The following is a 16,886-nucleotide window of genomic DNA, read 5'->3' as shown; positions in this document are numbered from 1 at the left end:
ATGGGGGATGATAAATAATAACCGCTCTAAGGGTTGCTGCGGCGATGGCACAAGCCAATGCACAGCAGGCTGAGCCAGCACGGGGCAAAACCTCAGGAAACATCCTCACTGTTCTCTGTCTGCATCCAATCTGCCCACCCACTCGCTCCACAGCCGTCCTTCCTGAGGCCTCCTTTCCCGATGCCCCTGCCCAGCCAGGCCCCGCTCTCTCCTAAGGAGGGTCCCACAGTCTACCACTTCTCTAGTGCTACAAAATCAGCCACCCCCTAATTTCGTGGCATGAAATGACCTTATCTCCCACAGTTTCTGTGTGTCAGGGATTCATGAGGGTTTGGCTAGGATGTTTTGACTTGGGGGTTCCTCAGAAAATCGACATCCGGCTATTCCTGGGCTGCAGTCTGTTGCAGGCTGGATGGGGGCTGGGAGATCTGAGCCTAAGACGGCGCCTCACACAGCTGCTGGCTGGAGGGCTCAGTTCCTGCCTTGTGGCAGCTGGCATCCCCCTACTGTGAGTCATCTCGGTGAGCAAGGAGGAAACCAGAAGATCCTCGGTGTCTAGTCCCAGAAGTCATGGCTTCTGCCACATTCCATTCATTGGAAGGGCATCACATCACTAAGTCTGGCTCATGTTCAATGGGAAGGGAATTAAGTGCCAACTTTTGAAGTGAGGAATGCCAAAGAATTGGTGGACATATTTTAAAACCACTACGCACACATTGTCCCTGAGCAGCCTCTGCTTGGGTTGTGAGCAGGTGACGGACATGACTCCGTCCCACCTGTGTCCTTCCCTCAGGTACAGGCCTCCTGTCCTCTGATAGGGTGGTGGTCAAAAGCACAGGCTCTGAAGCCAGTCTGCCTGTTCAAACCCCAACTCTGCCCCTCGGACAACTAGCCCTCGCTGGAAGCCACAGCTTCCTTTTACATGAGGGGAGTGAGCGATAGCAAGGCCTCCTGCTAAGAGCCGTCACGTGGATTGAACGGTTGACGCGTGCAGACCCGGGGCAGGGTGTCTGGCTAACTGCAGGAACCTGATGGCTGCTGGTTATCACTCTTGTTCAAACACAGGGCCCCGTACACAGGAGGTGCTCAATAAGTGTGCACCAGCCTTCCTGCTTCACTATCCAGAGCTTCCCTGTGTCCCTGGGTGCCTCTGAGGGGACTCAGGGCCGAATGAGAGAAAATGGAAAGGAAAGGGCAGGAGTCAGAGAAGATTTAAGTAAAATAAATCACATGGACGCACCTAAGCCCTTCCCAGGAGCACTTGCCTGTCCTGGCTTTCCTGTCCTGTCCTGTACTCCACAGGGGACTTGAACCTGGCAGGAAAGAGGGGGCACCAGGAAGCAAGGAGGAGCCCGCCTCCCTCTCCCAGGAACAGCAAAGCCGGATGAACTCAGCGACGGGCTGCCCTGCGCCCTTCTCAGTGGCTTCGATTATCAGCCGGGACCCTCATTACCACAAGAACAGGCGGCACTTGGCTTTTCCTGTGTGTTCCGCTTCACTAGTGGGTAATCTTCCAAGGACCATCCAGGTCTTAATGTGTCCTCTTCCTCATCATTCCCTTGTGGGGGGTGGCCAGAGAAAGGAATGCCTAGAGGATGCAGAGCTTCCATTCGATGTCTCAAAGTTCCAGTTCTAGGGAGCTGAGTAAAGGAATGAGAATCATCCGTTCATCTGTCCATCCATCCAGCCAGCCATCCAACCATCCATCCATCCATCCATCCAACCATCCATCCATCCAGCCATCCGCCCATCCATCCATCCTATTAACAGGCAATCAGAGAACCCTGCTGGGCCTCAGGATTTGAACGGGGCACCTTCCCTATTTGCTAGAAGTGACCAAGCACAGGTCCCAGAATCCAGACTGTTGCCTGGTCCATGACAAACATTTCAAAGCTGTTTGTTGAATGAATGAATGAATGAATGAATGAATGAATTCACTTCCTTGCTTAAGTCCCCAGCCTCCAGAACTTTTTATAATTTCTAAGATAAAGCTCAAACTCTTCAGTTAGTGTTTTACGAGGTGCCACTACCTACTTCTCTAGCTTTGCCTGTCACCCCTCCCATATCCCATGAAATAAGCATATAAATCCCTTACAATTTCCAAAGGGCAGCATGCTGTTTCTCACCCTCCTCCCTTTGCCTTGGAACACTTTCTTTACCTGTGAACTCTTATACATCCTTCCAGACCCCAGCAAAGCCTCACTTCTCAGGGTAAGGCTTTCTTGGCCTCCTGGGTCATCCATGATGTAAATATCTCCTCTTTGCTTGCTCAGCATGCGTGGCCTGCTGCAAGTGTGACTTTTCACAAGTATGTCTCCTCTACCACTCTGTGAGTAGTGCAGACTCTGGGGCTGGACTTCTGTGTCCCTAATGACCATTGTAGTTTGGGGAAAGTTACCTAACTGCTCTGGCCTCAGTTTCCTCATCTAAAACTGGGGACAGTTTTCACTTAGGATAGTTGCAGGAATTAAATGAGCGAATGAATACAAAGCACTTAGAACAGGTAGTTGTGAGGGTCACGTGTGAGCTCCTGTTGCTATTCCAGTGGCGGCAGTGATAGCTCAGCTGGATTCCTGGGGCCTTATACCGAGCTCAGCACATAAAGGCCCCTCCGGCAGGGTCTTGGCTGCCTGGAAACAGACTCTAAAGGGCTCCTCTGCTCCCAGAGTCCTTGGCCAGGCATTCATGCATTCCTCCATCCAGAGTGTACTTCGTGCCAGGCTTTGTTCTAGTGCAGGGAGTCAGGAGAGAACAAGGCAATGACCACTGCCCCCAAGATGCCTACCTGCGAACATAAGTTAATTGACACAGAATCTTAAGAGATCCTAAGTGATGAAAAATAGGTCTGGAAATGTGGGATTAGGATTGTAGTTTTAGGTGCCCAGGGGAGTCTCTGCTGCAGAAGTGACACTGACGGGAGATTTTAGAGACACAGCAGTGAGCCATATAGCGATCTGGAGGAAGATCATTCCAGGCAGAGGGAGGTGTGAGTGCAAAGGCCCTGGGGAGGGAACCTGCCTGGCATGCTGGTGTTAGAGGAACGGCCAGGGGCCACTACAGCTGCGGAAGAGGGGGAACGGGAGGAGACGATGTTTGGGCAGCGAGGGGGGGCAAGATCAGGTTGGGCCTGCTGGGTCATCGCCAGGACTTTAGCTGTTACTCTGTGAAGCAACAGGGACACGTGCAGGCCTCCTGCTGGGATCCGTGTTCTGCCCTGGTTCTCAGAGGTCTCTGTGGGGAGTGGGTGCTCTGGAGGGCCCCCTACAGCTGACAGAGAAAGGGCCTGGATGTGAGGTCTGGCAGGCTGCAGGTGGCCGGATGTGGAGAGTCGGGGGTCGGCCTGAGCCATGTCCTCAACGGCAATTCAAGCCCATACTCGGGTCTCGAGGCTTCTGTGCTGTGCCCAGACAAAGGTTCCCTCAGGAAGGTGCTCTTTCCGCACCTTTGCGGAAGGAGCTTCAGGCCCCTGCGGCTTGCGCTGGGGCGAGAGGGTGGATGCTCCTAGAGGGATGCCACCTGGGGCAGAGGGCTTGGGCCTCTCCAGCCCCACAGAGTACTACTGAGGCTGGGTGGTTTTCCAGGAGGCCCCAGGAAGAGGAAGGGGACAGGAGAGGGAAAGAGGAGAAGATGGAGGGGTGATCTAGGTAGGGGGACTGTATAACATGTTATCTAAGTCAGGACAGTTTGATTGGGCCCTTTTGGGGCTTACCTGCTCCTTTGAGTTCTTGCTAGTTTGTTCGATTTAGGGGCAGTGGCTCCAGGCTGTAGAAGGCGAGATACGGGTGGTTCAGTGGGGTTTCATCTATAAGAAAGTTCTGTTGCGTTCCTTGGCTTGGCCTCCTGGGAGGGGTGAGGAGCCCCTCATGATTCCCATAGGTGGTCCTAGGGGTCTTTCCCCCCGCTTGGAACATGGGGAGCTGCTGGGGCCGCTTCCACCTTCATGGGGCAGCTTCACGCCAAGCACATCACACAGCAGGTCATCTGCGAGCGCCCCAAAGAGGGGCCACAGCCTCATCTGCGGGAAGCTTTCTCCAGCACAAACACGGTCAGCACTCCAAAAGAATGAGTAGGTGAATAAAACCTCTGATCTGAGGGCGATTACCCGGACTGTGGCATGGTATCTCTGAGAACGGGGTGATCGGTGGCATGGATAATCAAATGAGCAATGTTTTCTTGGCCAGGGAGGATATGCTATTGGATTTTTTTTCCCTTTAGAGGACTCAACTTCCTAATTTGGTTTTGCTAAAGCTAATCTTTATTGATGTTTCGATTCATTCCTTCATTCACTGGCTGTTTTTCAGGCCCCTCCCAGGTGCCAGGTTCCGTGAATTAAACCACACAAGGCCAGTCCACAGTGGCTGGCCCACACGCACCCAGGCGGGCGCTGCCTGCGGGCTGCTCTGCTGTGATCATCAGAGCGCACCCAAGCCTTGTAACCAAGGTCAGCCTCTTACAAAAATGGAGCCACTAAGCAAACATTCTGGGGGAGCTTTATGAGTTCAGCTGTTTATGCTGGGGAAGCATTTCTAAAAACTGCACATGGGGCCTTTTATCCACATTCTAATTGGCTCCAGTCCTCTGTAACTGCGGATAAATCAGGCATAAGCCTGTTTCTGGCTTTATTAGAGGTTTACATATTCGGAATAGAAAGCAGGCAGTAGCAGAGGAGGAAAACCTGGGAAGAGAGGAGAGAAGTGGACACCTGGGCTAAGGGGCCGTGGCTGGTTCTGCAGTAAATCCGTGGACGAGCGTGGCCAGCCTCTTGCTCACTCCGGGCCTCGGGGATCCTTAGTGGGCAAATCACTCTCAGTTATAGTCAAACACTCTCCCCCTCCTCTGTCCTGGGAGTCCTGGTTCCCTGTCTTCCTTCACAAGCTCTCATACATTCCCTACGTGGAGGTCAGCAGGCAAGGCCGCAAACCAAGAAGTAAAAGAAAGCTGACCGCTGTCCAATGCTTGTTAACTCGAGAACAAGATACGCTTCGTGTTTTTCTGGTGGAAGGTCTTGAGGGTCGGCTCGCATAGCGGCACACGGACTAGCTGTCCCCATTAAAGGAGTCAGTCACGATGTGAACACTAATTTGAGTAAATGAATCAGCCTCACTCTGGAAAAATGATGCCATCAAGCAGCATGGATGTGTATCAACACACACAAGCACAGACAAGTACCACTCACACAATACAGAAGCCCCGACTTGTTCATCACTCACACACCAATATACAAGCACGGACACATGCCACCGTTCCACTCACAGGACACACAGACACACAAGCATGGACACGTACCATCTCACACATACACATACACACACAGCCCAGACGTGTACGACCACACACGTGTGTGGACGTGTACGCTCATGCACACACACTGGCACGCACCACCTCTCACACACATGCATGCACACATGGACATACACACATTCAGACACACATCCACACATTGACATGTACCACCACTGAGGCACACACGTGGGATTACCATCACACACATGCAAGCCTGAGCCTGGCAAATCACCAAGGTTTTTTCCAACCTCAAGGCTCTGTGAGCTCCATGGTGGGAACTGGGACCCCGGTGCATGTGAGAGGCCTTGATTTTCTTCCGGCGGGTGTAAGTGTTCCCATTTAACAGATGGGAAGGTGCTGTAACAAGTTAATGCTATTTGAGGCAGCAAGGTAGAGTGCTTAAGAGCCAGATTGCCGGAGTTTGAAGCCCAGCTCTTCCACTTAGCTGTGTGGACTTCATCTAATTACCTAGCCATTCAGTGCCTCAATTTGCCATCTGTAAAATGGGGATAATAGTAGTTAATGCTTGGAAGGGCCCTTGGCACACAGCAAGTGCCGTATACTATTTGTTAGATAAATAATAAGCTGGAGAAGGCCTCTGGGGTCCTCTGCTTTTGTGATCTGTTCCAGGACAGCAGGCACAGAGCCCATTTGTCACTGAGAACCAGCATGGGGTCATTTCTTCGTAGCCTTGTCACCTTGAAGGGTATATTTAGGGGATGGAGGCTAAGTGGGGGTGAAGAGAGAGGAGAGGGAAGGAAGGCGTGGGGCAGGAGGAAGAGGGGCTGAAGAGAGAGGGAGCAGCCACCAGCCTGTGCTACCTAGGTGACAGGAGCTGGAGAGGACTCCCGTCCCCTCGAGGGGCCTGTGCTGACACACGGCCCTGTCACCGTGACAGCCAGGTGCAGCAGCTCTGTCCTCAAGCCTGGCGATGGCCTGGCAGGGATCCAGTTTCTTCAGCTCTGCTCTCTGCAGCTGACAGGCACCCTAGAAGATGGAGCAGACACCAGAATGACAGGAGCAGACTGGCCCTCTCGCCGCCACTCCCAGCATGCACCGTGGTCACTTAGCTTCCTGGTCGGAGGGGACCCAGATGCCCACGGCCTGAACTTGACCTCAAAGCCTCGGCTGCTGCAAACAGAGTGCCCAGGACCCTTTCTGGCCCTGGGTGAGTCACTCTACCTCTCTGAACCTCAATTTGCTCATCTGTAAAATGGGGGCGATTCTAATAATCACAGAGTTTGGGGAAGAACAGAAGAGATAATGGGCATGAGGTAGTGTGAGTCAGAATACAGAGTCCAGGCTCTGGAAAACCACTGCCTGGGTTCAAATTTCAGCTCTGCTACTCACTGTTGGTGATCTGGGGAAAGTTACTTAACTTCTCTGAGCTTCAGTTTCTCCCTCTGTAAAATGGGGGCTATGATAGAGCCTTCCTGGTAAGATGGTTGGGAGGAATAGAGTTACAATGTTTAGCAAAATGTCTAGTGTCCAGTAAAATCACTTGGCTTGTGGCCATCATCGCTTGGCCTCCCTTTAAGCATGCAGTAGACAGACTCACGCATCAATGTGACTTGGTCTACAAGGGAAATAGATACAACAGTCATTTCTTTCATACTTACTGTGTGCCCTGTGCTAAGCACTTTCCATGTGTTATTTCAGTTAACACCCACAGCGGTAGTTACTCTCTCCTTTTTGCAGAGAAGGAAACTGAGCTTCAGGGAGGTTGAGCTAGTTGCCCAGGGTCACGGTCGGTCGAGATTTTAGCTCGAGTCTAATCTGCTCCCAGAGTCCAACAGCTGCATCATTCTGACAAGTCAAGGAAATTCATCTTAATTGCCTCTAGAGACCCAGACGAGGTGTCCACTGCACACCCGCTGCTGAGGCTCTGGGGGAGAGGGGACTCTTGGGTATTGCCCGAGGTCCCTGGTTGACTGATTGCCTCCCCGTTCCCTCTCCTTGGGAGAAGTCTGCATCCGAGAGCAGAAAGCCTGGACAGGAGAGGCTCTGGGGAGGGGGAGCAGACGTGGGCACCTAACAGTTCCCAGAGGGAAGGGGCGTCCTCGAGCAACTGAGGCTCAGAGGGCAGAACACGAGGTGGGAGGTTTGGCCCAAACTCCCCTAAACTGACCTCCCCAGGCTGGGGGTCTTAGGTAAGGGGCATCTGTCCCACTCCTGGCTCAGCCTCAATGTTCTCATCTATAAAACGGGGGTGTTGCTGCATCGGGCAAGTCTTACATGAACATTTCTCTGATGGTGTTGATTGTCCCCCATCAATCATCCTTTTGAGGGTGGGGACCACCCACATTCTTGGTTCTTATTCAGGTGTGGGTGTCCAGGTACAGAGCTAATTCCCAGCCCATAATTACACCTTCACAGATACCTGTTGCGTGACTGAGTTGTGCCAGGTGCTCTGGGTTCCAGGCTTGTAATCTCAGCCTCTCTACACAGGTGATAAAGGTGATAAAAAAAATACCTTACATTTGTTACATGCTCTCTGCAGAAGTCCCTTTGCAGATGTCACCTCCTTTAGTGTTTTATAACCCTGGGGACAGGTGTTAGCACTTTACTTCATACACAGTAGGTTCAGAGATGTTAGGCCACTTGGCCAAGGCCACAGAGCAAAAAAGGTGAATGCCAGTTCTGGCCCCCAGGTCTTCCAACCTTCGTCCTACCCACAGCTCTCTCCCTGTGTTCATGGGCATAGGCTCCCAAAAAGAGAAAGGATTGAATCCCAGCTCTTTATTAGCTGTGGGGCTTGGGGTAGATGTCTCATCCTCTCTGAATTTCTCCTTCCATATGGGGGTATTTGGAGGCTTAAGTGAGCTGGTACTCTAAGGGCCTTATCACAGAACCTGGCATACAGTAAGGCATTCCTCATGTTAAAGATTAGGCATTGAAAGCACAGAGAAGTGAAGTAACTTGCCCAAGGTCACACAGGTGGCGAGCAAAGGAGCCGGGTTTTGAGCATGGGTCTACCTAACTTTACAGCCTGAGCTAACTACTCCATAAATGGCAGGCACTACTATTGATTCTCAGTTAAAAAAGCAAAGGAGCAGGATGAAGGGTCCCGTCTGCTTGCCCGGCAGAATCTGCCCTTGCTGTTTCTGGGGACCTGCTTTCTGGAGGCCGGGCCTCAAAGCCCTGGGAGGAAGCTCTGCCCCGGGCCGCTCCGGCAGAGCCGTCCAGACTCTAGCTCTTTTCCTGCGGCGGGGTGGGGGTGCCGCACGCCATCCCTTCCTTTCCCAGCTCGCGGGCCAGCGGCATTCCTGGGGGTGGAGGAGGACCTTGGGGGCAGGCCCTTGGGCCTTGGGCTGAAAGCACTCAGAGGCTGGTGCTGCCTGCGGAGAGCTGCTAGAAGAGAAAGTGGGGGAGATCCCCAGACCCCGCAGGGTCAAGGACATGTCCTTCAAGCCCCTAGTTGGATTTCTTGGACTCACAAAGGATGTTCCTAGCATTCGTGAATTTATTTATATGAAAATCATTGCAAAGATAAACAAATTCAATCACATTTAGTTGTACATTTAATGAACTGTCATTTTTTTGGAAATGATTGCAAATTACATAAAAAAAAGACAATTCAGAGAACAAAAAAAACCAGGGGAGCAATGATTAAATATTTAAAATGCAGACTACCAGGAAAAGCTAGGCTGTGAGATCAGCCTGTCTCCTGGGAAAGCGCTGACCGGGCCAGCACCGGCCAGCGGCAGACCACACAGCTTCACGTCCACGTTCACCGAGCACTTATCCCGTGCCAGGAGCCTTTCCTACGAATCCACAGCCACCCAATAGCAGAGGAGTCGTTACAATCCCCATTTCAGAAACGCATCCACTGAGGCACAGAGTTTAAATGACTGGCACCAGGTGGAACAATTAGGAAGTGGCATCTCACACCCCCCAGAGTATCCTGGTAAACCAGAGACCAGCAAGGCAGGGCCCCAGCCCTAGAGAAGCTCACAGTACAATCAGCCAGGATGTCAGAAATGTTGGAAGTGAGAGGTTACCTCTGCCGGGGCTTTCAACCTTTTTTTTTTAAGTGCAGGACACTTTTTCCTTGAACTCTGAGGTGAGACACCATCACGCAAAACAGATGAAAAGAGAACCTGCTCTGGCTGAAGCTGGAGGGAGATTTCCCTTCCTCTCCCCTGGGTCTTCAGGCACCTTCCAGCAGGACCTTCTGGTACAATGTGAAACCTGCTGCTCTCGTCCAAATGCCTCATTCTACAGATGGGAGCACTGAGGCCAGAGAGGGGAAGGGATTGCCCAAGCTCGCCAGGACCGGGGCACGGGTCTGTCCGGGCTGGGACTCTTGGCTCTGCGTCCTGGATGAGTGCTCCCGGGAGACCGGCATCCCCAAGTCACCCCTTGAGGGCCCTGCTGGGCTCTCCTTTGTCATCTGGATGGCCAGAACTAAACTCTTGGGATCCTTCGCTTTAGACAAATAGTACTTTGTGCCTGGTACACTTAGAATCGCGTTTCCCCAAATGGGAGGCATCAGGGATCTTTAAGGAGGTTTCCACCCCTGGGCTGGGCCCTCAGCACTCGTGGCAGGCCTGCCCGTCCCTCCCTTTCAAGCCTTCCCGCTACAAGAGCGAGAGCCTCGGTTGCTGCCACCGTCCATAGCACCTCCCAGCCCTTGCCCTCGTCACTTTTCAAGAGAGAGGGCGGCCTCGGGCTCAGCTCCTCTCTCAGGCTGGGGTGTCTTGTTAGAATTTAATAACACTGTTTTATTTTCAATATATTTTCTTTTTACAGTTACCTTCTATTTATAGTAATGTGATGCTGATTTTCCATTTATGGTAATGATATAACATTTCTTTTTAAAAGCAAGCCCATTTAAGTTAAAAAAAAAAAAAACACAACAAACCAAGCACAACCAAAACAGGAGTTGATTTAAAGGCAGCTATTAAGCAGACGGCCCTATATGGTGCAGAGAGGGCAGAAATTCTCGCTGGAACAGGAGAACGGCTGAGCTCCGGGGCACGCTGACATGGAAGTGGAGCTAGCCTCCCTCCAGATGTCGGAGTTGTCCAGCCCTTCACCTCCTGGGTACTCTCTGTCCTGCTCCCTCCTGCTCAGACCCTCAGAAGCTTTGCGATCCTCTCTCTGGCCCCCACCTCCCCTGCCCCTTCATCCTTGCTGTAGGACGACGCTGGTTTTCTCTTTAAATTTACCTGGCGCCTTTTCCAACAGCATCCCACCAGCGCAGGCCTGCAGGGCTGCTCAAGCATGGAGTTTCCCTCTTACCCAACCCTGCGTTGGCAGCTCAAGGGGTAATGTGGGGCCCCGAGCCCCTCGAGTCTTCCTTTTACAGGAAACGTGCAATCAGAGATTTTTCTCCCTGTGGGGTAAGCACTGCTCACCCTGGGTCCTTTTTTCAGCTGGCCATCCAGGGTTTTTGCTCCCAGCCACCAGAACCCTCTTTTAGCCCCTCCTCGGCCTACCTGGAGAGGCAGTGAAATGGCTGAAAGGCCAGAGGAGCCTGAAGTCCTTAGAGGGACCTCTCCTTTTCCTGGAATGTGGGCAAGGCCAGGCAGTGACTTCCTGCCCCTGGAAGCTGCCCTGAGGCCACATCCACAGCATTCATACGAGAAAGGAGGCCCCACTGCCTGTCCCTCACTTAGGGCAGGTTACGTGGCCCAGGGACCCAAAGTGGGGAGGGGCTCAAGGGGAGCTTGTGGGGGCTTGGGTGTCCTGGGGCGCAGGAGCTGGCACCAAAAGGGAGTGGCCGAGGGAAAAGGCTGAGGGAAAAGGGCAACCGGAGGCCCCATCCTCTGGGCAGTCACCAGGCACTTCCGCCTGGGGTGTCAGCTTTGATCTGCTCTCCCAGATGTGGGGCAGGGCGGGGGCCTGTTTCACAGAGGAGGCAGGGGTGAAGGGGGGCCAGGCCTGGTAAGCCAGGCTGGGGAGGGGTGAGGGGCGGCGGATGTAGTACAAAGAGGAAAAGATAAGGCCCCCTTTCTCCCTCCCTAAAGAGTCCCCAGTCCTGAGGCAGGAGACCAGAGCCTGGCCGCGAGCCACCCAGCCATGTGCTTCTGGCCGGCGGTGCCCTCCCAATGCGGCCCTGGCCAGTCGCCTCTGTTATCTGCAATAGCAGGAGACAGCCCCGGGGAGGCAAATCCCCCTTGCTTTCTACGTGTGCTGCCAGGACAGCTCCTCCCGGCCCTGAGAGCAGGAGGCCAGGGGTGACGTCTGGGTGGAGGGGGAGCCCACCCCCAGCCCTGCCTTCAGATCGGGGGAGGGGGGCAGCGTGAAAGTTTCCCTGAAATAAATACTTCGGGTCTAGCAGGCCACTCTCCCCACTCCCCCCACAGGAGTCTGAATTCAGACGAAGACAGGTCCCCTGAGCCAAGTGGGGAGGCGGCAGGCGGTCTAGGAAGGGCAGAGGGTGGCCCCAGGGGCCCCTGCTGACCCCAGAGCCAGGCCTGGATGCTGGACTGAAGGAGACTCGAGGCAGAGGACAGGCGGGGGGCAGCTCGCCAGAGGAGACGTGCCTTCACCGCGGCCGCCACAGCAGCGGCGGCGGCGGCGGCGGCTGGAGACTGAAGGGGAGGAGGTTTGGGGAGGGGAGGGACGGAGGGTGGCTGGGAGGTGGGGCCGGCGGGCGGGCGGCCGGCTGCAGCTGCTGCCGGCGTCTCGGGGGCTCCAGGCTGCGCGGCGGACGCAGCGCCGAGCGATCCACAGCGGAGCCGCGCGCGGCCGCCCGAGCCCCGGCCCCGAGCCCCGAGCGAGCGCCGCCGCCCCCGCCTCGCGCCAGCCGCGTCCCCGGACCCGCGGCCGCCGAGGAGCCGGCGCCGAGCAAGTTGCGCGCGCGCCTCTCCGCCCGGAGAAAGTTTCCCCCGCGGCCGCCCGCGGGAGTTGGCGCGGGGTCCGGCCGCCGCCGCTGGAAGGTAGGGGGCTCCGCACTCCGCGCCCGCGGTGCCCGCCGCGCGCCGCGCCGCTCCGCTCGCGGGGACTCGGAAGGCCAGCGCGCTCGCCCCCCGGGAGACGGCGCGACGCGGTGGGGGTGGGGGTGGCAGTGGAATGGGGGCTGGGGAACCCCAGGGCGGTCGCGGGGAACCAAGTTCTACTCAAACTAGCGTTGGGGTGGGGGGCAGAAGAGACCTGCTGGCCCCAGATCACTGCCCCAGATCTGCGGCGGGCAGGGGCCTTCGCCCGAGACAGGTGCAGCGCCTTGTGGCCCCGAGCGCTCGGGGTGGGTGCGTGGCGGGGAGGGGGGGGGGGGTGTCAGGAGACTAGAGGGAGGGGGCAGGTGTGATTTCGGGGTTCTGGGTGTCGGCGAGGACTGCGCCTGGAATGGGCGTGTGTGCGACCCACTGTCCTGTCGGAGGCCAGGTAGGGACTAGGGGGTGATTGAGGAGGGGGTCCGCGCCGGGAGGACTGTTGAGCCCGGCAGGGGCGCTGAGGGCGGGCCTCCCGCGGGCCCCTGGCAGTCGGGCGGGCAGGGTCGCGGCGTTTTCCTCCCGGGCTTCCCCACTCCCTTTAAGGCGTGAGCGGGTTGGGGCAGCGGAGAGTCGGGGGAGGGCTGGGGTCTCGGGGCGTGCGCTCCCAGGCTTGCTCCGCTGAGGTGGGCTCGCGCCGGCTCGGGGTTCTGGCTGGATTGAGGTGAGTTGACTCCCGCCAGGGGGCGCCTTTCCCCGGCCCTTTCACCCACCGTAAGGCGAGTCCTGACGCCGGCGAGATAAAAGCACCGAAAACGGGAAGACAAGCTACGGACCCTCCAAAACACGCGGGCTCTCCGGGAGGAGGTCCCGTCCCTCGGCGCCCGCCAGGGGCTTGGGTGGCCCAGTTGTAATTGCAGCGTGTGTTGGGGTGCTTGGTTGTCCCGAGGTGGTTTTCCTTGGGGGTGCTGGCTGGGTAGCTGGGCTGAGTAAAAATTCACCCCCAGAAAAACCACAACGAATAAACTTTACACTAACAGCGCACTGGTGTGGAGAAGGTGGGATGGGGAATTAGCCTTTTGAGGTTTCTTGAAGTTGATGAAACCCAAACCACTGAGTGTACCCTTTTGACCCCTCCCTGGAGCGGGCAGGGTGGAAGTCTCTGGGTGTCCCCTCTTCTCCCCTTCTCTGGGCTTCAGATGACTGGAGCAGAGGGTGTGGGGATGGGGCCCTTACGGTCTTTAGCAGTCAGCAATCTCCGAAAGCCCCCCCATCCCAACCTTGGGTCTGGGGTCCACAGGCCGTCTGCATCCAGTTATCTCACAATTATTGGTGGAACTGCTCGGCGTCCCCCTCTGTCGGAGCCCAGTGTCCCCGAGCTTTGAGCCTGTGTGTTTGGGCTGAGGCCTTGGAAAGCAAGACGTCTGCTGGCGTTCGTGAAGGCTTCCTGTCATCTTTGTCATGTGTGGGCTGTTTGACATTGAAGGGACACTGGAGGGATTGTTACCTCATCTTTCTCTAATTCCCTCTCTCCCTTTCCCCCCACACCTCAAATGAGTACAAATGAGCAAATCAAAGAGCGTGCAGAAGCCTCACTGTGGCCGGAGGAAGCCGTTTTTTTTTTTCTTCGCTCTTTCTCTGGCTTGTTGGACAGCCCCCTCCCACTTCCTCAGAGTCCTCTGCGGAGGTGATGGGGCTGGGGCAGTCCCCCAAGGAGAGGGGAGGCTCTTGCAGGGTAGCCACCAAGCGTTTTTGTTGGATGCCACCACCATGCCTTAGGACCAAGTTGCCATACAAAAGATCAGCATTATTTGTATTTTGAATAGAAGAGGAGGCTGAGAGAAAGAGTAAAGGGTGGAGAAAACCCACTGTCTCTGGATGAGTCTGCGAGACATTCCATGGGCCAGAAAACAAAAGGAGTGTTTTGTTTTGAACGACTCTTGTTTTTCGGCTGAGAGAAGCGTGTCCGCCAACAGCCCTGCCCTCCAACCTGTGTATGCGCACTGGGGGCGTCCAGAAGGCTGGCGGCAACTGTGCACTGGGGTCCACTGCTCCTTTCTGCTCCCCCCACCCTGCAGCCCACCTGCACGGAAGAGAAGGGGGCATTGAAATTCCTGGGGACTTCTAATGGCAGCGTTTGGACAGAGGATATCCTGTGCGGACTCGGACTTCTCCCAGGCAAACTCTGAGATGTCTGATTCAGCAAATTTCAAGGCTCGGGAATTCTGTCGACTCGTCCTCCCTCCCCCTGTCCCCAAATCCCTTGAAATGGCCGGCCCTGGGGATGTTGCCGAAATGGCCGTTATGCAAATGAAAGCTCTAGGACACTTTCTAGAAGCAGAAGTTAGTTTGGAGTTGGGCTTAGGACATCTGAGCTTAACTCAAGAAGGGATCGACCTCCCCTTAAAAAAATCTCATGTCAACCTGGAAAAAGCTCCCTATGAGAGTATGGCCCTGGAGATGCTGCCGGGCCTGGCGACTTAAAATCAGGAGCCTAAGCTCCCGAGGTGCTGGCGGCGCCCTGTGCCCCCCTGCCTCCCGTACAGGGGAGGGCGCTCTCCCGGCCGCCTCACCCCTACCTCGTCCCCTACACAGTAAACTCCTGCGGTGAGTGCAGTCCCCTACACAGTAAACTCCTGCGGTGAGTGCACGGCGCGTTCACACACCGCAGTGGTTTGGGTAGGGAGGGTAAGTCGGTGGCCGGGTCCTGCTGGGAAGTCCCACGTTGCCTTTCATTCTCAGGCCCCACTCCCTCCCCTTCCCTGGGAAGGGTCTAGGTCGGTGGCTGGGCTGCCCGTTTTAGGGGACCCCACGCCCAACTTCCAGAGGGCCCCTCTTCTGGCCTATTTCATCAGCTGTTGAGAAGGAAAATCAGGAACATTTGTTCGCGCTCAGCTGGGGCGCAATGACGGGAGGAGGGCCTTGGAAACAGGCACGTTAGTTCCCTGGAGCAGATGACACTGTGGATGGGGCGTTTCTGCAACCTGATGCCACTGTGCAAACGTACCAGCTTGGGCTCCTCCTGCCGCACGGGCTGGCACCTTGGACCCGCATCCTAGCTGAGATTCGAGGGGAGCCTGCGAGGAGTTCATGGAAGAGTTTTCTAAAAGGAGAGGAAGATTGAGATGGTGAGGCACAGGGCGTGCAGCTGCCAAAGCAGACCTTTCGGTGCGCGTTGTTTTGAGGTCCAGCCTTTGTCTCTACCCAAGACTGCCGGTTCCTTAAGTAACTTGGAGAAGAGCAAAAACATGTTCACTGGTCCTGTGCGTGCGTGTGCTGAGAGGCAGCCGAAGGGCATGGAACGGTTAATAAGCACAAGGATTAGGAGACTGTCCTAGCCTTGGTTCTGTTAAAATGGAGCTGGGTGAACTTGGGACAAGTTCACTGTCCCTCAGTGAGCCTTTTCTTTCCCTTTTTCTTTTGAGGTTGAGCTGCATGGTGGTATGACTGCCTGGGTACGAATGTTGGTGTAATCCTACTTATTAGCTATGTGACCTCTGAATCAACCCCTGGGGCCTCAGTTTCTTGATCTGTGAAATGGAACTAATAAATAATATCTCACTGGGTTGTTGTGAATAGTCAATGAGATAAAACCTATAAAACATTTAGCACTGCACCACGGCACATGGTAGGTGCTCAACATATGTTCACTTCTGTCATTATCATTATTACTATTGTTGTAAAGTAATAGGATTCTAGCTTTGATCTGTTCCAGCTCTGATATTCTGGGACATGGTGTGTGTATGTGTCAGTCTGCTTTTGGGATGGGAAGGCAGACAAAGGTGAAAAAAGCAAGTTGCTTTTTTTCCCCCCCTCTCCTTCCCTTCCTCATTGAGAGAAGTAAATCTTGTGATTATTCTCATGGTAGCCCCATCCCCGTGGCAGGATGCCCAATTTGACGTCACTGAAAAAAATCCTGGTTTCTAGCACTTGAAGGATGATATTTCATCAGCCAGCGTTTGCCCATCCTTTCTCTTCCACCCTTTGTTTCCCGCACTAAACCATAATACAAAGACCATATGTGCAGATAATGAGTTTAGACTGATAAACAACTCCCAGGTTCACCCAAATGAAAGGCTGTCTTTCTAGAAGACAGTTTTGGCCTTAACATAAATAACCTAGGCCTTCTATTACATTGCATTGAGTCTGACTGGCCCTGCTTCCCTCTGGTCTGTTGCAGGGATATGGGCTGGGCTAGGTCTGTGGTCTAAGATTTTGAGCTTTATCAGTGATGTTGTCTGGGTGGCCTCCTCCGACTGCTTGGGAAGGGACCACAGCCAGGCTGCTTCTCTGCCTCATCTGCCTCCAGCAAGGCCGTGAGTGACCCCAGGGATGGTCATCGTGGTGGCCGACATCTAAGGAGTGCTCCCTGGGGGCCAATAGCTAGACAACACTTCCTTCTCCCCTCTGCCCGCAGGGTGGATCACCCACATTTTACAGTTCAGAAAAATTGAGGGTCAGTGGCGGGACTGGCATCTGACCCGAGGATGATTGCACTCCCAATCCTGGGCTCCAAATCACTTTGTGGTATCTGCTCTTCTCTGTTCCTCTTGTATCAAAACCTCCTGTGACCCCCCATGGTCCCAGGAAAGATGGCCCTGAGCTTCGGTTAGGCTCCCTCCTTTCCACTTTGGACCATCGTCAAGGCTTCAGTCGCCTTATGAGATTCTCACTTTTCATCCTGCATTGCAAACGCAGCCATCATGGGGACAGTGAGGGGTAAGA

The 16,886-nt window shown here is 54.8% G+C and overlaps 1 protein-coding gene across 1 annotated transcript in view; it reads left to right on the top strand.

Annotated features, from left to right (window-relative positions):
- The first annotated feature begins 11,913 nt into the window (after window positions 1-11,913).
- TSPAN18 (tetraspanin 18) overlaps window positions 11,914-16,886 on the top strand; it is a 190,504-nt gene continuing 185,531 nt past the window's right edge. The window contains exon 1 of the mRNA XM_058305489.2: window positions 11,914-12,170. The gene's annotated coding sequence lies outside the window, so the exon portion shown is untranslated. The remainder of the gene's footprint in view (window positions 12,171-16,886) is intronic.

Source organism: Dasypus novemcinctus, chromosome 10 (assembly GCF_030445035.2).
Source record: "Dasypus novemcinctus isolate mDasNov1 chromosome 10, mDasNov1.1.hap2, whole genome shotgun sequence".
Classification (NCBI taxonomy): Eukaryota; Metazoa; Chordata; class Mammalia; order Cingulata; family Dasypodidae; genus Dasypus; species Dasypus novemcinctus.
The sequence above is the reverse complement of the archived record's forward strand: the minus strand, read 5'-3'. Positions and strand labels throughout refer to the sequence as shown.